This window comes from Parasteatoda tepidariorum, chromosome 6, assembly GCF_982258835.1.
Source record: "Parasteatoda tepidariorum strain Cologne lab strain chromosome 6, Ptep-v5.0, whole genome shotgun sequence".
Taxonomy (NCBI): domain Eukaryota; kingdom Metazoa; phylum Arthropoda; class Arachnida; order Araneae; family Theridiidae; genus Parasteatoda; species Parasteatoda tepidariorum.
The window spans coordinates 17,517,083-17,544,063 of record NC_141760.1 but is presented as its reverse complement, the minus strand read 5'-3'; the positions used below and the strand labels follow the sequence as shown (position 1 = coordinate 17,544,063).

General features: G+C 31.3%; 1 non-coding gene across 1 annotated transcript; it reads right to left on the bottom strand.

Moving 5' to 3' along the window:
• Nucleotides 1-199: 199 nt before the first annotated feature.
• Nucleotides 200-281, bottom strand: TRNAS-UGA (transfer RNA serine (anticodon UGA)). The gene has a single exon. It is a non-coding gene; the product is annotated as a tRNA-Ser (tRNA).
• Between the last annotated feature and the right edge of the window lie 26,700 nt (nucleotides 282-26,981).

Genomic DNA, 26,981 nt, shown 5'->3' with positions numbered 1-26,981 from the left:
CCCCCCAATGACACAAGACCCCCCCCCCCAAAGTTAAACCTACACTGAGAGCTGAAAAATTGAGGTAAAAACACCTCAAGATGGAAAATAACAAGTTATTTTCGAAAGTTTAATTAAAAATTAGATAGTATTAGCTAATAATAAATATTACGGATGTTAAAAGATTCAATAATTATAAAATAGATTCATAAAAAAGGGACGCAGCCGGCAGGATTCGAACCTGCGCGGGGAGACCCCAATGGATTTCAAGTCCATCGCCTTAACCACTCGGCCACGACTGCTCGTTTATCTTAATGATTTCATTTTTTCAGAGCGCCTCATTTACGGAACACAATGTTTGATTACTTTTTCAGCAGCTGCGCGATAATTTATCCATGACTGTTTATATAATAAAATTTAGTCTTATCTATAACACCACGTTTCACCAATGTGTTGAAAACAAAATATTATAGATCCTGTATCATCATGTACACTTAACATTATCTTTCTTAAAAGTACCGCGTACAAAGTCGAGGTAGAGAATAAGAATAAGAACATTATTGATTTATGTTTGATTTTTTTTTCCTGAAAAATTATGACATTTAAACTGTCTAGTTCTCTAATTATTATCTTTGTAGTAGTATTTTAAAATTGATTTTTTTTCAAAAGTTGAGAAATAACTCATAAAAATATAAGTTAAATATAGTTACTTATAAATTTAAAACATTGAGTTACTTATCTTCACGCAATATTTGTATAATTGTACTAATTAGATTTGTTTTATGAAGAAAACTAAAAAAATAACAAATTAATAAATTTAATTTAATTTCATAACGGCGTCGAACTCGGTAGTTTTGCAATTTTGAGCCCAACCCGAAAGACAAGAGAACTCCCGGATCAAGCATCGAGACAAACCGGCCTTCGTGGAGGACTTTTTAATGAAACTAACTCGTATTTACGTAGCATGGAGAGGAAACATACGAAAACCTCCCATTGGTAAGCCAGACAGCATGGGGAATCCAACCCATGCTCCGTCTACCACTGGGGATATTTTACGTCAGCACTGCAAGCCGAGAGCAGAATTCGTATCAGATTCGAACCTAAACTTGGGAGGCGAACGCTCTATACCCTGAGCCACTTCCATAGAGTAAATTAATAAATTCTGTCAGCAGTTCCTATTAAACATTTACAAAAAAAAAGAAACTTTTATGTTTTCAAGAACATTGATGAATGACGTTTAGGCAGAGGCAACTAGAAATTAGTAATTAGAATTCGAGTCTTAGAAATTAGCGTAAAGTATTTTTCGAAAGTTGAAAAGCTTTTGACAATATAGTAATAAACCATATTTTTACCGAAGGGAGCATTTTTACATAAAGCTACACCTTAGCATTATTTCCAGGTAGGTTGTATATAAGTTACTGGCCACTGTTCTAAACACAAACGTCTTTGAAACACAAACGTCTACACGAGAGCTGTGATGGTTTTTATCAAATACGTTTTCTTAATAAATTTGAAAATGTGACTTTATCATAGTATTGCCCCAAGCTTCTCAATTAATAATAAAAGGAATCAACATTTTTTTAAATAATTTTAAATTGAAGTTTAACAATATCATGCGTTGCATACAGAAAAAAAAAATTGTTAACAGGCATCCTGAGACTAGATATTAATCTCTAAAATTCTTATTTATTATTTAATGTAAACCGATGCTTCCGTGTCTAAGCTTTCTAATAGCCTGTTTTATCCTATTAAAACGGTAATTTAATTTTTTCCTCGTGTTCTGTAAGGGGGTGGTCTTATCTTTATAAACTGAGCCTGCATCCAATAAATTAAGAGTACCCAGCTCTTTTATGTTGGAACGAAAACTTCACGCCTCTTAAATAACGTCTGCGTTGTATTTAAAGAAGAAAAAGGCTATTAAAAAAAATTACGAATCGTCTGTAATACGTTAAGGGTCTTTTTAGAAAGATTTTTTCTTGTAAATTCAAGGTAGACAAGATTACAGAAGTTACACTCATTTAAGGGGAGGGAAAATAAGAAATTTTTTTTTAACAGTATCTATTCCAACCGGATACCATGAAAAAGAAGAGAAAAAAAGAAGTAAAAAAAAAAGAAAAGAATGGCCCACCCACAATGTGAGATGCAACCGTAGATCTAATTTCAGAAACTAAGTTGAAAAGACAATATCATAGTATAATCTATACTCTCTTCTAAAATTCTCTTTAAAATCGTGAACCTCGTTCCATCTGATAGCAATTGCTACTAAATTCAACAATTATGGATTATTTTTTGTTTGGTTTTACGACTTTGATACGTACGATTTTGTCGTTTTAGACGAAACTAAGTGTTATACATTTTTTAAAACTCTTTTTTTATCTAGTGCACTTTACAATAAGGAAAAATGCTAAATACTTTTTAAAAAAATAAATAATATAGATTTAATGATCATTTTTGATTAAATTTGAATTACTATAATCTACGATAAATAAACATTGAGCATATCAAAGAGCCAGGATTATTGATTGCCTCATTCTGCATAATAGTTCGAAAGCTGATTAAATCTGCGAAAAGAAAAATTGCGTCATTTTTTTTATTATTTAGTTTAAAAACTATCTTTTAATCTATAAACTTTAATCAAAGCAACAAAAGAAATAAACCTAACTTTACAAAAAAAAAAAAAAAAAAAAAAAAGAAAAGACTAAAAGACTAAGCTTTAACTTTCTACTGCCGTATGATAGGAATACCACGTGGTTTCGACCCTGGATGACGTGGACAATGCCTAAGCTTTTACCCCTTCCTCCAAACTTCAACAACCAAGGAAATGATTTTCATCTGAGACAGATGTAGCGTAATATCGTCTGCAGCCAGGATAGTACTCACTACCCTCAGATCTCAAACCAGCTGTGTTAGCAGCAGACTGCGCCACAGGAGCGCTCAGTGGTTAGAGAATTGGCCTTAGGTCCAGAGTTCGCTCCTCGAAGTCGTTTTAGACTTGCTCGTAAAATCTGTGTAATCAAAAGTAGCAGAAGTATCGTGAATACAAATTTCCGTATCTTTTAGATCTATGTCTAAAATGTGGGAGCGGCATCAGGATCACGAAGTGATGCTGCTATCCATGCGAGGGATTCTGAATTCACTTTCACCCTAGTGGTTCTTTCGTGTCAAACGAACGGCGCTCCTTCCTGACTTAATTCCCAAGGCGAGCTTGGCTTGTCCAAGTCAAAAACAACAACAACTCGTATCGAATTAATCGATAAAATAAAATTACGACCTAAGTCCAATTAAGATTTATATATTTATTCGGTTAAGAGAGAAATTTAACTTTTTATCTCTCAATGCGTCATATCCCCATGTCGTACTGTTGCCGCTTCCTCTGATAGTGGTCTAAATATACATCTAAATTCGATAGTTATTATTTTTTTAACCATTTGAATTTTTTATATTTTTTTCTGAATTATGAGCAAGATAAATATAAAAAAAATGTAAAATAGAAACAAAATATTTAGCAAAATAGCTCTATTAAATTCGTGATGCTCCCCAACTTAAGAGATATAGCACTCGATTCTGATACCGAAGTTTGAATTTCAGCAGAGACAAATGTACGATATTTTTAAAATCGGTCTTAATGTTTATTTTATACAAATTTTTTCTAAACGTCGTTGTTTTGAGCACTAACGCGTACAAAAAAGAATATTAGCGCATGTTTTTTTTTTAATATTATATTACTATTATTTATTACTATATTATATTTTTTTATATTGTATTTATAATATTATATTACTACGTTTAATAGATCAAAGTCATTAATCCTCAAAAAATGGATTATTAACTTTAAAAAAAATTAACCAGTTGATTGAGCGATATTTATAATTTGAAATTTATTACTTCTAATTTAAAAGAAATAATTATATAAAAAAAATCTTGTTTGTTTTTAAAAACGTTTTCAACTCTTTAGAAAACCACTATTAAAATAATTACGAAATATGGCTAATTTTGGTTCGATACTTCTCTGAGGAACTAAGCCAATTTAAACAAGAACAGCATTGTATAATTTCTGTTTTGCTATGTATGGCGACATTTATACTTTTTCTTACGTAAAGCACCTCTCGTTACACTCTATCACCCCCTCCTGTCTCGCTGTTTACTCGTATTTTTGAAAGATGAAACTGAAACGGCGTCCAGGTATGTAATTAAACCCGGGGTTCAGAGTCCGGCAACAGGGGTGGATGGTCCAGTGCATCGCTCTTTCCCTCTTCATTGGGCGGACATTGGACCCACTATTCGTTTCCTTGTCAGAAGGAAAAACCGCTTATTCACTCTATGGATTCATACTCTTTTTTTGACCTTTTCTAATAAGTACATTAATGCCATCAATGACCTGTTGGCCATGACTTAGCTGTTTCTTGGCGTATTTTAACATTTTTTTTTCTTACCATGGTTCGCATTCGTGTTTGTGTGCAGATTTTGCAATCAAAATTCAGACCACTTTCTGATTAGTTGCAGTGCTCACATTTAATTTGAAGCACCTTACAAGGTGAATACAAGTTTTAATTGATTCCTGAACCTGCTACGAGAATAATTTAGAGCCATTTTTTTATATCGCCGATTGAAATTTTCGTTACTTTCTTGCTAACTATAGGGTTCAAATTTCAATCGGCGCTCTGTACCAGACGAATAGAAGTTTCGATCGTTTTCTGATCGCTTCAAACAGAATTTACCGGCATTTTATCTCTGATTGATATTTCCTCAGCTTTCCAACTAGTTCAAGTGCTCAAGTTTCAATTGGGGTAAGCGGCGTAGTGTTAACGTAGGTTTCAGGAGGTTATCGGTTTTATCTCCTTCTGATACATATATTCATTCTAAATGTTTTAATTACAAAAAAAAAAAAAAATTATGAAAACTTTTTTATAACTACATCCAATTTACCGTACAATGTTCATTAATCAATCCATGCTCAATATGGGAGGAGGTTTTGATCCCCAAGCCCTCCCCAAAGTTACGCCACTGATTGGAGCTCTGTACTGTACGAATAGAGAATACTAGAAGCAGAATTTATCGCCAATCGAAATTTCCAGCATGTACTAGCTAGCTAAAGTGCTCAAATTTCAATCGGAGCTCTTAGACTGAGGAAGTATAAGTTTCAATCATTTATTGACCGCTACAGGTGGAATTTATCCCCATTGAATATTCTCACCTCTTTTCTCCTAACTAGAGACCTCAAATTTCAATGCGAGAGCTCTCTGAGCAAGATGAATTGCATGTTTTAAACATTCTTGACCGCTACTAGTAGAATTTAAGCCAAGCAAACCTTTTTCGAACTAGCTTGATAGCTGGCTGGCTTGATTGTATTTTAACCGTTGCTTAAATTTCACTGTAATAAAGGTTTCGGGGCCGGAAGAAGCGAAGTTTACAGAAATTTTCTAACAATCAAAATGTTTACTTTATTTCCACGATTTCAAGTAGCTTGAATGTTAAACTTATAGGTGCAAGAGAAAATTGAACGTCTCAGTAAGTGTTTTTCTTTACAGTGTTAGTATGAAAATGTCAAATAAGTTTTAACTTTTTAATTTAAATTTTCCCCTGTACCTCTGATACTTATTGCGCTAATAAAGAATTATTTGAAGTCAATTTAAAAGAAGTCTAGAATAAGATAATTTTCTAAGAATAAAATTTTTCGATAGAACATATTTAACCCGTTGTATAGAACGTTTCTTCCTTTCATTTTCAACAGTACATGTGCATTTTTTTTTTTTTTTTTTTTTGATTACTTGTTTGCGAATATCAAGTGATAGCTATTAATACGTAAGAAACAACAGATTTAAACTGTTGGCAGAAAGTGACACCAAACCATAAAGGGTTGTAACTGACGTTTACCCTTGCTTTAGTCAGAAAATTCTGAAAATAAATTTTCCAAAAGAAAATACCATAAACAATGGTCACGCCATCGTAAAAGACAATACTGTTTCGCGAAGCATATATTCTAGGCGTAAAAATATTCTAAGGTATTGCGTTTTACGTTTGATATTTTCCGAAAAACAAACCTTGCAGACGATTATTATTTCCGAACTCAATTTCCTCATCCTTTACACAACACGCGCCACCTTTCTCAGAAACTGCGTTTCTGGAATTCTAACATCTCTCTATTTATAAAATCTCATGCGATAATAAAAAGTGAAGTCGCACTTATCTCTGCCCGAGTAAAGAAAACAAACATAATGAATCGTTTGCAAATAATAATAATCATAAAGACCAGAGGAAATAAAATTTTCGCCAACATTCTGTTTTCAGTATTCGAGAATTGAAAGAATAAAAAAGAATCATCAGAAGAGGGAACTTTTTAATGTGCCCTTGGCCGAGTGCAATCACCACTCTGCGGGTACGGGTACCGTTAAGGCAATGCTCTCGAAGAACTACGCAGAAAGAGCAGACGACTCTGACCTTGCCCAGACTTTTCCCCCCTCCACTGACGCAGTGGCGTAGGCGAGTGTGAGAGATGATGGGAGAAAGCGCAACATCTCAGAGCTCTCAAACGATAGTTTCGGTTTCGTTCTTCTGTGGAACGCATGACGCTTGCACATGTTGCGTGTGCTGTATGTAAACATTCGGCATGTTCAGGATACAAAATAAGATTAAAGAGATGTAATATTTCTTAGTCACCTGATCAAATGTATAGGTGCTGTAATCGACTATTGCTTTGTTGAAAGAAATGCTGACATTTTTATTCTTTTACCACAAAATTCTTGATTATTTTGTGGAAATTTTAAAGCAGTCTTCTAAAGTTTAATGTTTTTTTTTCTTCATGCAAACAGGAGCTTAAGTTTTCTCTATTGTTTCTTCACTATGTGTCGCCATAAGTTTGTACAAATTGAACAAATTCAAGATCACTTTAATATAAGATATTAAACGAATTCGAACATGGATCACAGCGTACAAATTATTTTGAGTTTACTAGGTTACTTTTGCGGTTTTCATATTTTGAATATTAATATGTGTAATATTGAAATAAAAATGTCTAAAGAAACATCATTTTTTAATAAAATTTAAAATTACAAAATATTCACCTAAGTTGTGTCGATTAAGAAGTAAATATCAGGCATATTTCTTATATAACTACCCCTTACCATTAAAAGGGTTGATTAATATATTGATGTATCGTGAAAATCAAGATTTTTTATATCAAGATAACGGTATTTTTTGGATACATTCTCACGATATTATTGTGTCTTATGAAAGAAATCGAATGTATGATAAATTATCATCAATAATCGTTGTCATCATTGACATTGATATAATATAATGAGTGATATCATCAGCAATGTTTATATCGATAGAGAATAAAGAATGTAACTCGTTTGGCAAAACTAATATTATATTTTTATAATTAATCGCAGAACTTTCAAAATTATAAGTAGTAATATAAATGTTGATAAAACGTTTTTTAAAATGGTTTTTTGTTCAATTGGTTTACAAAAATATTGTTCTTTGTTTAAATAATGTAAATTAGTTAAAATAAAAACATCGTGGCATATCCTGAAAGACCGATATTTTCTGATGATATATCGCGATATAACATGAAACATCGATTTTTTTTTTGACGCAATATCACGATATTACAATTCTAATGTAACCCAGCTTTAATTATCCCATCTGTGCACGATGCAGCAAATTGTGTGATGGAGTGTGCGTGAAAATAAAAAAAAATTAAAAACCACTCTTTTGTAAAATATTGCCTCATTAAATGGACCATTCGAGTGAATCTGTCTTTTTTTCTTTTATATTACTATTATTATTAAAATCTCGCAAAAAAAATTTTTTTTTAAAGCTCCTTTTTCGTAAAATTTTAGGAAAAAAAAAACTCAAGGATTTTTTTTTCTTCTTAGAATGAGAATAGTGATTTGATTAGCATTTTCAGTGAATTCATTAGAATTTCAGGTTAAAAGTTCAATTTAAGGATTTCTCAGTTTATATAATCGCTTTATTTTATAATCTTCGACAAACATGATAGAACTAGAAATTTTGCATGTTATGTATTCCGATTTTTTTTAAAATTTTAATTTATAGTTGTCAACCAAAAAATATATTTAAAGCAAGGGTACTAGAACAAGGATGCTAGGTTTTGTTTTTACTGGAACAAAAAATGGCAAAATAATTAAGGTCACTTTTGACGCTGGTTTAATGTAGACATGCGCATAATTTTTAGTTTTACCACAAGGTGGCAGCACTCTAGGGGGTCTAAAGTAATCCACGTGGTTTTACGAGGTGCCCCCCGAGCATATATGGCAACGTTACTTTTAAAAAGTAACGAGTAAAAGTACAAGTATTTTTAAAAAAAGTAACGAGTAAAAAGTAAAAAGTTCATATTTTAAAAAGTAACGAGTAAAAAGTACAAGTAAAAGTACAAGTACTAAGCAAAAAAAGTAACGATTTAAAAGTACATTTCTAGGAAATCGAAAATTCAAAGTAACCTAAAATTTTATTGAATAATATTCTTATGCTCTTTAAAGTTTCTGCCAAATTGTTGTAATTTATTTAATTATTTTTAATTTTGAAAGTTATGTATTTAAATTTATTTTTAAATTCGAAAGAATATTATAATATAATTTTATAATATAATCGTATAATATAATTTTAAAATCAAATATAGTTTTAATTTCAAACTTTTTATGGATTTGCACGAAAAAGAAATTTTATCTATTGATTTTAATTTTTAGTTTATTATTTTTATTTATCTAAATTACCATTGATTTAAGATTGTTTTACTCTTTAGAGACGCGTTTCAAAAGCACAAACGTAAACAAAGCAAACACAGGGTTTCAGATAGCTTTGTGATCTTTGAGCTAGTAAAAAATAATTGAATGTGCAGTATAAGTTGAAACAGAAGGTATTTAAACACGAAGTTAGCTGTGAATGCATGTATATTGCACATTAATTTTATTAATTAAAAAAAACATAAGCATTTTTTTTCAATTTAATTTTTTTTTTTAGAAAGCTTACCGAGTTTTAGAAAAAAAGTAACGATTTCGTTCGATATTTCAGTTACAAATACTTGTACTTTTTCCCTAAAAAAGTAACGAAAGTACAAGTAAAAGTACTAAATTTAAAAAGTAACGAAGTACAAGTAAAAGTACGTACTTTTTACTTGTTCCGGCGGTACAAGTAACGAAAGTAAAAGTACTGCCATATATGCCCCCGAGTACAGAGTAGTTTGTACTTATAATGTCTTGCACTGTCTTTGTGGCTACCAACTTTCATGTTCACCGAGCAGAAAGTTGGCCCTCCTGAATCAAGTGCGTAATTATATTTGTGTAACAGAGTTTTATGAGATTTTTATTGAATGTTTTAGTTGCAAATCGCCTTTAAAATTATTCTAAGCAAAATGTATTTCAGTGTGCAAATTAGGTTAATACAAGGGTTGATTGGGTGCACTACTGGCTTACAACTTTTAAAACACTTATGTTCCTCATATCCGTATAAAAACAGTTCGATCTCAAATTTCGGTATAGGTTAATTCTTATAATTTTCAATAGATGCAAAATGTAGATGGCGTTTTCAAGATAAATGTAAGCAACCACAATCTCGAACTCTTGACCTGCTCTACTTCCGGTTAGAAACTATATAGCTGCTTATTCTGCGAGGTGATATTCTCAAACTGATAGTTTTGTTTTTAATAAAGGAAATAAATTACGTAACTTCTGAGCTCAAATCTGTTGTATTTCATATGATATTAAGTAAATTCTGGTGAGTTTGAAGTAAAAATTTGTTTTAGTTATTTATAAATGTATTGTTAAAAAAGGTGGGCATGGTTGCTAGATTTAGAAAAAACTCGCTTTTTCGACAGTCCCGATTTGGCCTCTTTATACTTGTTTATTACTGTTTGTTCTTGTTGCAAGCTGTGCACCATCACACGTTAGTGTTAGCATATTGTTCGAGCAACTGGATAAAGTTCATTTCACAAATTATCAGTTGGGTTTAAATTTCGAAGTTGATATAGTGTTGACATGGCTAGAAGTGTTTTATAAAGATTTTTTTTTTTCAAACGACGATTCTTACGTCTTGAAATGACGAGTCTTCAAATGACAATTCTTGCAGCTATTCTTTTTTTAAACATAAATAATAAATATCAAGTAACAAATACTCGTATACAAGAAATACTACTCAAGAGACTCTCAAAACACAATGATCACGTTGTGAGACAAATGGCTTCAACATACACCGGAAACAGTAATCCGAAAGTATAGACAGTAACGCTGTTTTTCGAAGCTCTATCGCCAAGGAAAATAAAAAAGCCATAGTTTAAGTGCCTTTCACTAGAGGCAATGCAATGATTTTAAACTATATATATATATAATCTTGCTGTGACGAATTATCTGAGCTTTAGAACAGACAAATAACTTATACATATTAAAAGTTATTTAACTTTTTTTAATCGCCAATTAATTTTTAAAAATCGCCAATTTGGCGACATTTTTCCATCTGGATGAAAATTATCAAAACCACTGCCTTATTCTCAGCTTTTACAAATTTTTATGACCCCAGGTAATGCAGCATAGGAGAAAGTTTGTAAATATTAAAAGAAATCAGCCCACAAAAGCTTTTTTTTTTTTTTTTTTTTTTTTTTACAAAGCAGTGGATTTTCTCCTTATTGACGTTTTGCGCCATTTTCATAATTCATAATAAGTATAGACAGCGCTGGCTTTAGATAGGCAAAACTTCGCCTAATAGTCATGAGTAACAGTTGCAAACTCACAGCAGTTGCAAAAATAGCATATTGTTAGTAGAAAACAAGGCAAAGTTGTATAATATATTGCATACAATAAATGTTTTTAGAATGAAAACAAGACACTAAATATCAAACGAAAACACAAATTCATAAATATACCATCTATGTCTTAAATTGTGGGAGGAGGGCTTTCATATAATTCTAATTATTAAGAGTCATACCCACCCTTTACCCTTTACCAGCTAATAAAACCCATGTAGTTTCAAGGAAATGAAAGAAAAAAAAACAATTTTTTTTTTAAATTCTAAAATATACATTTCTCGAAAAACGTTTGAAGTTGAAATTTAATCAATAGCTCTAAGAATAGATATTACCTTTGTCAAATATTTATTTACTGTCTGAAACAGATGTGCTTGATTCTAGAAATTCAGACAGTGTCTATGAAGTGAAAAAACGTAATGAAACGGGGGAACATGTTTACCCCGCCGTGTTTTGTCTGTAATCATACGTGCTAGACTAGATATCAAATGAATCACAGCAGTTTTTTTTTCCTGCTGTCTGTTTTAAAACGTGTTCTTTTTTTTATATTTTGCTTTTAAGGTTAATACACTTCTTAAATTATTTTTGAAAAATAAGATTTAATATTGGTCATTTTTTAGTCGCAATTTGATTTTTTATTTCATTTTTGAATGTTCATTATGATAGAATTTTGTCTCAAATATGAATACTTAAATAGCAAGTTCATTTTATAAATAAATAAATGTGATTCGAAATACAATTTAAAGAAATTTGTATCGTTTTTTTTTAAACAACTTAAATGCATTTTTTTAAAGCTATAAATTTTTTTTTTTTTTTGCTGTAAAGTTCGATTATTTTAATGGGGAAGTTTAATTCAGAGATTTTATCCGAGACCCGATTTTATTTTATTGAGAAAAAAAAATGTGTAAAAAATGAAAAATGTTTTTTTTTACTTCTTCCTTAATCAAAAAAAATATTTTAAAGAATAATGCTTTCTTAAATTTTTTTTTATTTGCAGACCAGCTAAATAAAGTTAATTAAAACTTCAAATCACGATCTTTTAACTGCTATACCTTTAGTCATTATTTCAGAAAATTTTAAACTAGTGACTAATTTTATAATTTTTTTCATTTTTGTAGTTTGTCTATAGTCATCTTAAATGTTCGTACTTAGAATAATATTTTATCCGACCGGCCTGTGTAGGGGGCAGGGAACTGTCCTTGCATCAGAAAGGTTCAGGGTTCGAATCCCGGGCAAGGCATGGATGTTTCTTTCTCTCTATCTGTGTTCGATGTCCTTTGTGTGTGAATGTGACCAGCCCTATAAACGGGTTGTGGTAGTGCGCCGTGGGCTGACGACGTGGCTTCACCACACCTGCCCACTGGGTAACGAAAAAGAGAGTCAGCAGTTCTGGCACTCTCTGTGGCCAGTGGACAATAGTTCCAAGTGCCCGCCATTAAAAAATAATAATAATAATATTTTAAACTTTTAAATAAATAAATATAAACAATACCAAATAAAATAAATAAAAAAAACCTTTTGAACAAACTAGGTAAAATGCATTAATGCTATGCATATACAGTCGAACTCGTTTATAACGAGCTCGGATTTAACGAGAACTCGGATTTACCGAGGGAAACGTGAATATTTGGTTGGATCAATGTTAAGTCTATGGAACAGAAGTCGCTTTTAACGAGCAAGACCCGGTTTTAGCGAGCAATATTTTTCTGTCTTGCAATCTTTTTTTCAAAATGATAAGAAATGCGCGCGAAATAAAAAAAAAACCGCGAACTGAAACTTCAAAGTAAGCTAACAAACTACTATTTTAAATATGTAGATTAATGAAAAAAATAAATGTTTTGGTGAGAATCTTTTCCTTTATTTTTCTTTCCGTTTATTGCTTCTTTCCTTTAAGACTGTAGCGCAACTAGAAATTTTTTGCTGGTTGGGGGGGGGGGATAGTTGTCATTAAATTAAGAAAATTATTTAATTAAATTAATTAAAGTAAGTAAGTATTAATTAAATTCTATGTAAACTCAATAATATGACCTCCCAACCACCCCCCCCCCTCTTCTGGTTGCACGCCTGCCTCAAGGACCCGTTTATTACGAGCACTCGGATTTCACGAGTAAATGTTACGGTCCCTTTGTGCTCGTTATAAACGAGTTCGACTGTAGTCTGATTCCGTACCAACTATATAGTCTGATTCCGTACCATCTGAATTCAATTACTTTTAATTCAGAAAATTTTAAACAAGCGCTTGATATTAAAAGTCTTCAAAAAAGTGCGTGTTTAATAATTACCAGCGGAAAAAAATTTCCTGATTTTTTTTATTTTCCTGGGACATACAAAATAATTTTTGTTAAGAAAATAAGAGACGAAGATAATTGGGAAATAAAAAATCATGATTTTCAAAAGATTTAATTAAAATACTCAATTACAAAGCATCAGCAATATTTACCTTAGGAACATCGAGATAAAATAATTAGCCTGAAATTATTAACGTTATTAATAACATAGAACTTTTTTTTTAGAAAAAAAAGTGTGTATAATAATTAAAATTAAAAAAATTTGAATTGTTTTTATTTTTTATTTTTTTGTGACATGGACACAATTATTTACGTCGAGTAATTTAAATACAAAAACAATTTGAATAACAATAAACATTTAGTTGACAATTTAACTTAATAAAAATATTACAATGCGAAGATTTCACCTCAGTAACAATATTTACCTTAGCAACGTTGAAATAGAATGATTTATGCCTGTGGTGTTTTACTTTTAATAACGAAAATGTATTAACATATCGAAGCAGTTTTAGTAATTATATAAATAATTGCGATTGGAAAAAATAACAATTCAAACAAACCACGCCCCTTAACCATTATAAAGAAGAGGAATTTAATTTGTTATGGCACGTGTAAGCTATAATTCAAATATTTAATACTTTAAAAGAAAATTTTATAAATTAGTCATTCTACCCAAACAATGGAAAACATGAAATTGTGTTAGCTGTATTATTTTTAGTTTCTAAAACTGCTTTAAGCTGCAAGAGCGTAACTACATTAGAAATAAAATACATGTATGCTATAGAGAATTGTACAATAGCTATGAAATAATTATTGTCTTTATTGATTCAAGTTTTTATTTGGATAATCAAAGACTATAATATTTAGATTGTAATATTTGAACAAACCTTGCTATTTTCCCAGAATGTAAATTCAAAAGGAATGAAAACAAGGAGAGGGGGCATAAATGAATTATTAAAAAAACTGCTGTTATATTTAAATATATATATATAGATTTCAATTATTAATTATTAAAACTTAGATTATTTTCTGAACTTCAATTTTAATTTCATGACAGAAGTATGAGTTATAAGAATGCGTTGTTTTCAATTACGCTGTAAAAATGGATACTCAAATATCACAAAACTTCTTTTGTTTTTGACGAAATAGTTTCTTGATGTATGCTCCGTGTTAAAATTTCGTCAAAACGACTAAATAACTATCGCCACTTCTTCGGGGAAACGAATTTCGTCATAATTAAAGAAATATTTCGTCATTCGATTTTCCAAAAAAAAAACCCAAAGTGCATAATGTATTTACCGGCCCCATCCATGACCAAGAATTCGACTTCTGCCACAACCACACGTCACACCCGTTTATAGAGTGGATATATAGGGTGCTCATACATCTATTAATTCATCCACAGATCGTAATTTTGGCCTGAACCAGGGAACGATCATTCTCCGATTCAACACCGCCAGAGGTATAATTTGTTACGGGAACATGGAGGACTTTGTGATCTGCCGGATTTTACATGCAAAAGTCTCCATTTACTAAGCGGGAAATCTTCGGCCGGCTGGATTCAAACTGCCAACCGGGCTATCCCGGACAGGGATGATGAATAAGTATTATTAATAAATACTTTTAAATAAAGCATATAGGACTTACTTACACGCAAATACCATTGTAACTTTTATTAATATTTTTTTCAAATGTTTTGTTAATTTTTTTGATAAGTGAGACTCATTTTTTCCCATCATTTATAAAATGCGAAAAGAGGTGAAGATTTCGTGTCGTGAAGGCGAACGAAGAACCCGTCGAAGGCAGCTAGCAACCAATCTGACCATAAAATATATTTCTATATAGATAAAATTGCCAATCAAGATATTTTGGCGATTGCAATACCATTAGGCAACTATTTCAAAATTGCAATAAGTGGGATGGACAACCGTAAAGAATAAACAAAATTCCTGCGCAGCCATCATTAAAAGTCGAACTCATCAATTACTCAGCCAATTTGTTGTGGAAAGTGTCAATTTAGGCGACAAAACAAAACAGAACATGTCATCGTATTAACTTTTTCTTCTTCTTTTTACCGAAGCATCGGGATTAATGAAAAAAAATTTCTAATTGAAAGGTCACGAGACTAACCTTAAAATTCTTGAGACACACTTTAGGTAATTAAAAGCGGATTATCTAAAAGTCCAACCCGGGACGGTATTTCATCTAACAAGATGTCCTGCTTCTTCGCACGGTTCACAGTTAACTTGTCTTTTTAATTTACTAAAGGTGTCAGCCTAGTGACAGTTTCAAGATGAACTGATGATGCCAGAGAGTAGATAAGCAATTTTTTTTTTTTTTAAAAAATGGCGGAAATGCAACTCGATGAAGGGAGATATAAGCACACTCAAAAATAGCGCACTTGTGTCAGATGTGTATATTTATATATAGATATCTGGGAAGCAAATTTTGAGGATATTGGGAAAAACTCAGTTCACTAAAAATAAAAATATTTTCATAACTTTTAGATTTTAGGAATTAGCCGATTATTAAAGAAATCGATTACAGATTTCAGCGTTAAAAAAGTATCTAGGATTTGGATTTGTTAAAAAATATCTCATGCAGTAGAATAAAAAAATAAAAAATTCTCGATTGTAATTTATCGAAAAGCATTTATTAAACAATTATAAGCAATAACTGTTTAGTATATTTTATGAATATATGCTGCATGTAGAACTAAAGAACAAAAAAAAAAAATTTAATTTTTAAATCTGATCATAATTTACTTGAGATGCTGAATACAAAATGTACTTTGATAATTTGTACTTTGAGATAAAATGTACTTAGTCTTCTTAAATACTCGAAATCGTTAGAAAAAAAATAACTTAATGAATTTCACAAATTCAGAAGAAAATAATAAAAGAAAACGATAAACTTATCATCAAACTATTACTATTAGTTAAATTTATTTCCGCAGCGGGGCGCTGAACCCATTTGCCATCGTATTACTATTTAGCATCGTGTTACCCATTTGACATGCTTTGGAAGAAAAAAAATGTATTTCTTTTTTACATGTTCTACGGTATGACAGTGAAAACTCTTTATCTCTATCTTAAATCTAGAACGAAAATAATTCCGAAAATCCGTTATTTATGGAATCGTTTTGATTGAAAAAAAAAAAAAAAAATTCTTCTCTTTTTAAGGCATTTTTTTGAAAATACCAAAAAAAAAAAAAAAAAAAAAAAAAATCATATCAAGGCAGATTTTTGGGATTAAATTATTTTACAAAAAGTATGTCAGTGAATGTTAAGTTTTCCTATTTTTTACATTTTAATCATTTTTTAGGAATTTTGAATTTTTGTGTTTTGATTCCAGGAGTTTATAGCAGAGTTGCATTTTTTTTTCAAGTATATTCAAGTTTTTTTCAAGCGTTCAAGTATTTATTCGCACTCCCTTAATACGTACATTTTTATTTTGGCTTCTAATCATTGGTCTTAAGGTCGGTGATTATAGGACACCTTGTTGAATTAATTGCATACTTTTGAAATATATTTTTTAGGGCAATGAATTTTTTAGGAGTGATAATTATGTTTTATCACAGTTTATAAAGGCTATACGCGTAATTTGTATTTTTTTAAATTCATATTGCTTTCGCTTTAATTATGCTTCGTTCGAATTTAGTCTTTATTAATTGAACATAAAATTTTAAAATACATTAAATCCGCTAATTTAAAATTAAAAAAAAAAAACTTATTTCTCAAGTTAAAAACTAATTAAATGCCCTTGATGTGTCAAGCTAAAACATCAAACACTGACTCATTATTGTATCTTTATTTTTGACTCAGTGTTTTCATCAGCGATTCGAAATGTTTGGCATTCTTTTACAGTGATAAAGTAAACAATTTTAGTTGTTGTCCTGGGAATTTCGAAATTTATTACGTTATTCATTTTATTATAAAACATGATTTTTTAAAAAAAAGCTATCAACTATATTCTCATTTAAAAAAATAAATAAAAAGAAACAAGCATTATGAGTGATATTGTTAGTTAACCTTAATTCTTTATACCAATAGCATTTACCTTGACATAATAAAACAACACTTGTTTGTTTTATAGGGATTTGCTTATAAGCATGGTATATTGAAATATGATTTTCTCATTCGATCCGTTATAGCTAACAGAAATTCCGGACAACAAAAGCAGAAGTAGATGCATAGCTACTATAGCACTGTTCAGCATAAGATTAATAAATATAAAAAAAAAATTTATTAATTTTTAAATTTTTTTTTTTCAATTTTTTTTTTAATAATTTCGTTTATTTTTCTTAAATTGAATTTTTTTTAAATTTTGTTTTCTTTAAAATTATTATGTACATCTTCCTTCTACAAGCAACATCCTAATTATAAAACTATTTAGCCACAATTTTGAATTGTGGCTAAAACTGAGCTAAGAACTGAGAAGAACTGAATAAACTGTTCGATTGGGAAATTTTTATTTATTTATTTATTCTGACGCTTACTAATGTAGGCTTGTATAAAAAACGGTTCAGAACCCATGTCAATTTGTATTACAGATAACACAAGATAGAGAAAGATACATCAAAACTTAGGGCGGATTCGAACCCGCTACCTCCATGCTACTGTTACTCCATGCTTCATTGTCATACTGTTGAAGGCGATGGCTCAGGGGATAGAGTGCTCTCCTTCCAATGCGGCGAACCGGGTTCGAATCCCAGTCGATACGAATTCCGTATCCGGCTTGCACCGACCACAATGCTGACATGAAATATCCTCAGTGGTAGACGGATCATGGGTTAGAATCCCCTTGCCGTCAGGCTAACCGTGGGAGGTTCTCGAGGTCTTCCTCCCCATGTAACGCAAATGCGGGTTAGCTCCATCAAAAAGTCCTCCACGAAGGTAAATTTCTCCCTACACTCGATCCAAGAGTTCCCTTGTTTTCTGGATTGGGTTCAAAATGACAAGGCTATGGAGATGAACATTAGTAGTCGTAAACCCATAAAATTGGGTCGGCTGTTCAACGACGGTTATAAATTAAAATACTGTTAAAGGCCCTTCCTCTCCTGACAGAACTCAGAAGTGGAGACAGGGAGGAAAAATTCTAAATATGCTTTTGATTATTTTTATTTAATTTTCAAAAATAAACTAACGATGGATATTTATTCTCTTTGGCACTATCTTTCGAAACAAGTAGTATAAAAATCCGTCGTTCAATCATAATTTGAGATACAAAGCGAACGGTATTTTAGATTTTCTACTAAATTTTTTCTGACAAAATTATGCCAATACAATTCGACAACCAACAGTTTTTGATAATGCAGTTAAATAGTATACAATTGTCTGTTTTTAGATATTCGATAAATATCTTTTTTTATGCAATTAACATTTAAAAGAATTTTTTTGCGTCATCCAAATCGGTTTTCATCAACTTAAACTGCAATAAGTCTCGCAGTGTACTGGTAATATAGACACGGTTCCCAGTAGAACACCGAAGTCAAGCATCACTGGCTGAGGTCAGTAAGCGGGTGGGTGACCACTTTGATCAGTCAACGTAGGGACCGAGGGGCCGCGGTACCAGTCCTCGTTAAACTGCTCTTCCATAAAGGGCTCGACTTCGCGCGCAAGTCGTCAGACTACCAAAGCAGGGGAGCCATCCCCTCTGCAGAAAATCTAAAATTGAGATGGCATGTCTTCGGATCATCCTCAGGGATGTTTCCCAGATCGTCGTCAATTGCCCATTGTGCAGCTCTAGTGCGACGTAAATAAAGTACCTACTTACTTAAACTGCAATAAAGTTAGAGTTCAAGAAATCTATAAACTGAGAAACGTGTAGACTTACTCAAAGCCACAAATCGCGTCGTTTTACTGCTTCACAGTCTTGAGGAAAATTTCATGGAAGTTCTAAAAATTATCCAGTGCTATTCCTTCTAATCTAATAAGTCCCGCAGTGGACTAATCGTTAAGACACGGTTCCCAGCAGATCACCGAAGTCAAGCATCACTGGCTGTGGTCAGTGTGCTGGTGGGTGACCACTTGGATCAGTCTGCGTAGGGAGTGTGCGGTATTGGTCCTCGTTAATCTGTTCGGCCGTAAAGTGCTCGACTTCACTTGCAGGTCGTTGGGCTACCGAAGCGGTGGTGCCAATCCCCTCTGCATAGGATCAAAATTGTGATGGCTTGTCTTCGGATCATCCTCAGGGATGTTTCCCAGACCGTCGTCATTAACCCATTGTGCAGCTCTAGTGCGACGTAAATGAAGTGCCTACCTAACTACTTAAACTGCAATGAAGTTAGATTTTAAGAAATCTATAAACTGAGAAACGTGTAGTTTCAAATGACCTTCTCAAAGCCACAAATCGCGTCGTTTTATTGCATTGCACTTTTGAGGAAAATTTCATGGAAGTTCTAAAAATTATCAAGCGCTATTCCTTCTAATCTAATAAGGCGAAGCTTTAATTTTCTACCTTTTTTTGAAAGGTATAGTACTATCTAATAATAAAAGTATCATCGAAATTCAAGTACAAAAAATATCAAGAAAACCCCAATTAAACATTTAACCAAAAATCCCAGATGGCGAGGGTAAAGGCCTCTGGTATTAATTTTTGTGGTTGTATTCATGCTGAATCTCAGTATTCTTCAAAATAAATAAAATCTTCGAATGGTGATATACTTCTGTTTCCGAATTGAACCCTATTATTATTGAGGAAAGTAAAAATTTGCATAGTGATTTTGTTCAAACTACTGGCCTTAACTGGCAAATTTATTTTCTGACTTGGTATTTTTTCCAAATAAATTACATAAATATTTCTCGGACAAAAAGGAAATATTTCTTATAAAAAAGATGTTTAAAAACAAAAGGCTTTATTACGTAACTGGAAGCATTTTATATGATAAAGAGAGTAATAAATAGAAGGAACCGTTAATTTATTGATAAAACTGAACTTCCAGGGGAAACAAGGCAAAGGAACAAATACATCCCAGTAAACAAAACATTCAAGGCAAAACAAATCAAGGTTGAATTTACATCGCATATTCTTCCGATTTCTGTTGTCTAGTCACATGATATCTCAGTATCTATAACAAAAGAAGGCCAAGAATTTCGGTTAAAATAAAGACAAAAAACTAAGAAATACGCAGTTTATTATCGGAAACAAAACAGGAAGTGGTCATTTTTCCACAACCAAAGTTCTTAGGTGGTAACAAATGGACACTCATATCCTTCCGTGTTTTATTTTTGCTTAAGATTGGCCGTAAATGTATAACATTTTTGCGTTTTCGGTCGCCGTCGTATTTCAATAAATTGAATGAAGGGGGGGGGGGGTGCGACCTTCTGAAGAAAAGTTGATAAGGACGTTGACGTCGGAATTTTGTCTGACTCCCTTTATGTTTTTGTGTGGGCGAAATGAGCGCCGGCTCTTAGGAAGTAAATTAAAGAGCTTAGAAATCATCGGTTAAAAAGGATATCCCAAACAGCTAAGTAATGGAATTGAGAAAAAATTTGTATTATCTCACATTCTAAGAAATAACGTTTAGTGTAATTTGAAAATAACTATATTTATCGCGTGTTAACTATCAAATTTATGAGATCGATTTTGATGTATTGATAGTATACTATATGTAATTTTCGTTTTAAGTCTTGACAAATTCTTTCCCGTTTTTTTTTTATTAAATATTTCATAGCTTTATTTTTCTTCCATTTTACATTTCAAATAAAGATATTTCCTCTTTTTTTTGGTTTCTTACAAAAGTGTTCATGTTAAACAAAGTAAAAAGCAAGAGGGTAAAACATCATTACAGTAAGAATAGTATTTTTCCCGGAAGAAAATTTTTAAGTTGTATAACTTTTATGAAAAGGTAATTTATTTAGACTTCATTTATAGTTGTTCTATTTGAATTTCGTGATAAGGTGCTCTGCTGAAATTTTTGGAAAGGAAGTTCAATCTAGGGTTTTATAAGCTAAATTTTTTATGAGCATTTTATGAAATTAAACTTAATGAAAGGAGTTATTATGTAGATTTTAAACGAAGGATGTTCTATATAGATTTTATGAAAATATGTAGATGTTCTTTTTTTTTTCTGCCTGTTCTATATTTTATGTTTCTATTTCATAAAATTTTACTTGTACGACTATTAAATTTTGAAAATTTTTAAGTAAGATTTCTCTATTTACGTTATTTAAATCAGAATAGGTATCAATTTAGAATACTCAATCAATCGATTTATAAATTTCAGGGAAATAGTAATAATCTATATATAAATTTCAGGAAAATGGTAAAACAACAAGAAAAATTCCCAAAAAATTGAATAATAAAACATGGATCGATTGTTTTCTATGGGTCTAAACGGAAAAAAAAGACAACTGCATAAAATGAACCTAAAATATAAAAAAGGACTAAAAATGCACGAAAAGTAATAACGAAAGATTAAAATTCAAAATTTTTAAATTTACTATAAATACAGAAGCTCCGGGAATAGAGCGCTCGCCTCCCAATGAGGTAACCCGGGTTCGAATCCCATCGATGGCTGGACGATTCGAATTCCGTAAGTGTTGACGTAAAACAATCTCAGTAGCAGACGGATCACGGGTTAGAGGCCCCTTGTCGTCAGGCTAATCGTGGGAGATTTTCTTGGTTAACCTCTCCATATAACGCAAATGCGGGTTAGTTCCATCAGCATCTAGATTTGTATTGACGCGATTTTAAAATCAAACATTGAGATTCGTATTTACGCGATTTTAAAATTAACGCATTGAATGCCATGCTAATTTTACTTGGCTTGCCCGTCTGGCCATAACGGTAAATGACTACCAACTAAATTTGCAAATATTGGACAGATTTTGCTAGTTTTTAAAAGGTTTAGCATGACATATCTGAAAAAAGTGGTGAATTATATAAGCTTACGAATCGTTTAGAAATAATGGTGGATAACAATCTACTAAATTGAATATATTAAACCAACAATCACAAGTAATAAACTACCACTTGAAAATATTTATTCGCTGCCCGGAGCAAATAAGCATCTCTGTGTATATAAATATAACCATTTTTGTGTGTTCTATATTGCATTTATTTCTTCAAACCATTTTAGTAACGATAACAATGTAAAAAAATTAAAAATTTACTCGAATTATGTGTTTCTAATAATCTTGGCTTCGCCGGTCACCGGTGACCCCCGTGGCGCTAAGAACAAACTCAGTGCCGGTCACCGGTGACCTCACAAGATATTCAACGCGTTAATTGACCAGATTCTATTCACGTGATTTAAAAATCACAAAGTTGAGTTTCATCTTCAAACAATTTAAATAAATAAATAAAATGTCGCATAGATATTTTTATTAAAACATTTATTATTCACACATTTAATAAAACATTTGATAACACTCTGCGAATAAATGTTTCACACTTACACTTTTTCCTTTCTTAAATTTCAGGTATTTTTTCAATTATTTAAAAAAGTGTTTTTGCGCATAATATTTTTGGATTTTCAGTTTCCGCTTTTTTGGTCTTTTATTAAACTAATTCCTGTGGTATGTTGTTGTTGTTGTAGTAGTTCATTTACGTCGCACTAGAGCTGCACAATGGGCTATTGGCGACGGTCTGGGAAACATCCCGGAGGATGATCCGAAGACATGCCATCACAATTTTGATCCTCTGCGGAGGTGATGGCACCCCCGTTTCGGTAGTCCGACGACCTGCGCGCGAAGTCGAGCACTTTACGGTCGAACAGATTAACGAGGACCAATACCGCACACCCTCGGTCCCTACGCAGACTGATCCAAGAGGTCACCCACCCGCACACTGACCGCAGCCAGTGATGCTTGACTTCGGTGATCTGCTGGGAACCGTGTCTTAACGATCAGTCCACTGCGGGACTCCTGCGGTCTGACTCAAAATAAAGTTCTATAAGTACTATTAAACATTTAGCCGCGTAGTTCGCCAAAATGAGGTGTTGAAAATACTTACAAAAGTTGATCAATGCCTGCACAAAGTATTTTCACTGTGTTCGCGGAAAAGGTTTTCATTTTATCTAAGTGTGTACTACAACTCTTTATTTTCTATAAGATAGTGTGAAGTTCCAAAGGCTTTGAGACCTTCTGCAAATGATGGGTTATGGGGATTCGCTCTCTTCACCATCGATATCACTTAGCACTTCTTTGGCTTCTGAAATTGTTTCGTGAACCGAAAACACCACGAGTTTCAACATTTTCTTCAACTGATGTTTATAAACATCAAACGTGATATTTAAGGTATTTCCGCGAGTAATAACAAATCCTCATTTTCTTCATCACCATTAGCGTCAGCAGTTCATGGTTTTTTTTTCCTAAGAAAAATAACTTTTTATTTATTTGTTTTAAGATCGGCAGAATTTCGGAATCATAGAAGACGCAAGAATTGGCTAGTTTTAAAAACGAATTAAATGGGTATTATTAAGATTATAAGAATAGGATTTATGACGGGACAGTTAAAACAGGACAAAACATATGGGAAAACGTAAGACGCGGGAACGATGGTTCAACTGTATATGTAAATCATCTTATAAGAATTTTATTATACTTTTTAATGTCTATATACAGCATTTGCCAATTTATATTTTTCGATTTTTTACTGACGTCCTTTCAAAACTGTTTCTTTGCAGTTATCACAAAATAACTGTATCCTTCAAAAAAATAATAATAAATAAATAAGTAAAATAAAAAATAAAAATTATAGATATATCTAATTTATAATTTTTATTATACTTTAAAAAAATTATAGATCTATATCTATAATTATTCTATATCTATAGATCTATATCGATAATTATTCTATATCTATAGATCTATATCTATAATTACTCTATATCTATAGATCTATAATTATTCTATATCCATAGATCTATATCTATAATTACTCTATATCTGTAGATCTATATCTATAATTATTCTATATCTATATATCTATATCTATAATTATTCTATATCTATAGATCTATATCTATTATGTCTATAATTTTTATTATAATTTTTACTCAAAATATTAAAAATTGGAAAAAGCTAGAGATATACTAATTCTATTTCATCTACCATTATCATTATAGATATATATCGAATATATGAAGATGATTTTTTTCTTTTTTACTTTTAAACAGAAGTATATTCTTTCTATGATTTCATAAAGAATGTGACATTTCTGAAATCTCAATTTACATCGGAATCCTAAACACTTTAATGGATTTAAAAACAAACTATAGCGATATCTAACGACACATTACCGAAGAAACATGATCCACGATTTTCGAAAGACAAGAAACAAATAACCAAATTGGTTCTGTTATCTCTAATCCCACAAATCTCTTTATTTCCTAATTCAACTAGTTTTTTCCATTAAGTTCACTTTCCCACACAACCATTTAATCAGTGACAAAAGGGTTCGCAAATTAATTACGGAACAGCGACAGGTTTTCAAGAAGGTGAAAAAAAGAACATGAAACGAAGAGCTCGGCCAAGGTGAGTTAAGAAAAGGTATGATGTTGGCAGGAAATAATATTGCCCCTTAGCCAAGTTAGACCGCCGGAAATCCTATAAAGATTGTCCATTCTTATTGCTTCTGGTTTTTGTTCGCCAAGATAGCGATTTTTATAACTTAACTGAAAGTGATCTGTGGGAATTGAAGGGAGTTCTTTTCCACACGGAGGATGGTGAACCAAGAGTTTTGGTGCTTTTTGTTGTTCTGGCGGAAATGTCTCGTTTGTTTTCTTGAGCTGATGAAACATGACAGGAAATGAATTGTTAATAACAGCTGTTTGGCGATTAATTAGTGCGTTGAAAATGTTAATTGATTTGGCGGAGGAAATAAGGTATTGGAAATTCCTGGAAAGAGTTGACTGCCTTCTTCTTCTTTCAAGATACAATGTTGCTTATGTAAACACATTTTATCACGACAGCTTGGGAAAAAGAGTTGAAAGCTGTAGATAAGGTTTTTTTAAACTTCCCCCCCCCCCGGTATTTTTATCCCATTACTGTAGGAATAAATCTAAATTTGTCGAAACTTATTTTAAAATGTTTGAAAAACGTTTAAGAGAAGTAAAGGAATCATAGAAAATATAAGTAATTATTTTGTCACGTGATAGGGCGAAAAACGAAAGATAAATTACTATTAGTAAAATAAAAATTTTATCCCCTTATTCTTGGGCTACTCATTGGGTTAAAAACTAAAACACTTTTTACAAGTACATTTCTTACGCACTTTTAAACTACAATACTGATAACTTTTTTAGTTTAAAATTTCTAAGCGCTGAAACTTCACGATTGCAGGTGTTTGATTTAATAAAAATAATAATAATAATAAGGTTAAAACGTAACGGTTATTACTTTTAGAGCTAAAATTTTTTTTAAAAGGCTTTGCCATTACAAATTTTAAAATGTTTTAAGGTCATAGCTTCATAGTACAACTTTTAGTTAAAGTAGAGGACCCATATAGTTCTTTGAAAAATTTTTTAGGTTGTTTATCCCTTTGTCGCAGCGTTTTTATTAAACTTATTTGTCATATTTTTTTCATTATTCTGCATTAATTTAAGTCAAAATAAGAGAGAATTTTTATATTTAACTTTAAAATAATTTATGGTTATGAAATACAGCATAAGACGCCGGTGTCTTTTTCTGTGTTAAAAGTAAAATCTTTCAATCACTTTCAACAATCATTTTTCTCATTTACACTTATTTAGATCTAAAAGAAACAGTTACTCATCATTGAAATTGCTTCAATTTACAAAATAAAGTATCCATAAATTTTTAAATATGAATGAGAAAAATCTTTTTTCTAACTCCTTTTTGGGGATTTTATATTTTAGTAAAAATATAATTTAGATTATAAATCAGATTTTTTTAATAACTATTGAACTATTTTTTACGATTAAAAAATACCAAAATGTAGTTTTGCTTGTAAGTAGACCTTCAAAAAAAAAAAAAAAAATACATGAAAGGGATACCGGGTAAGGATTAAAGTTACTGCTTTCATGTATCTAATCCCTAAAGAGCTGGTGGACAACGCAGGTTTCCCAATTATTAATTAATAAAATTTTGTGAAACATGATTTTCAGAAAAAAAAGTAACATCGTGGAAAACCCGGTCATTCTATGGCATAGATTTTGGTGGCATGAAATTTGATCTATACTAATATGATAAAAGGGTTATTTGGGAAGTGGGTGCAATTGTTAACCATTTTTTTAAAATATAAATTGTGGTTTAAATTTAAAAAAAAAATTACATATAGAATAATATGCAATAATTGCAAAAATGAAATAATAATATGTCAGGAGTTCATATTGTTATTTTATTTTACCAGTCTACATAGCAACTCAACATATCTTTTTACTATGCTATTTCAGTTTGTGGTTATGAACAATTAACCAATTGTATATAAATGTGTATATAAATTGATTAAAAATGTGTTTTTACTCTTGAAGGAGAAAGGAAAGGAATTATTTATATTTGAAGCTTTGAGTGTATAACAAAAATTATGGGAGAAAATTTTTTTTTAAAAAATCCCCTATCGAAAAGTTTTTTTTTAATGAAAAATATCTATTGCTATTACAATAGGATTGTTATTAAAAACATCTCAACCAGAAAATAAAAAAAAAATTTAAAAAAAAAAATTCATTTTTACTACTTTGAAATTATATATTTCCAAACAAGTCAATAGAATATTAATTGATTAAAAACTTTAATCACTTCAAAAATATACAAAATTGGAATTAACAGTCGACATTTTTCAAGCGCTCAAAAAACAGGCTCCCATTTTCAAGACTTACCAGACGTGAATGAGAAGAAACAAAAGTGATTTGAAATAAAAACGTAAAGTTGACAGTGGAGAAATGGAAAGATAAAGGTGGTAAAAAAAAAACTAGTACAAAACACAGTAGCCGCGAGAGAAAAAAAAAGATAAGAAACATAATAAGAAAAACCACAGTGGCCGAGAGGGGC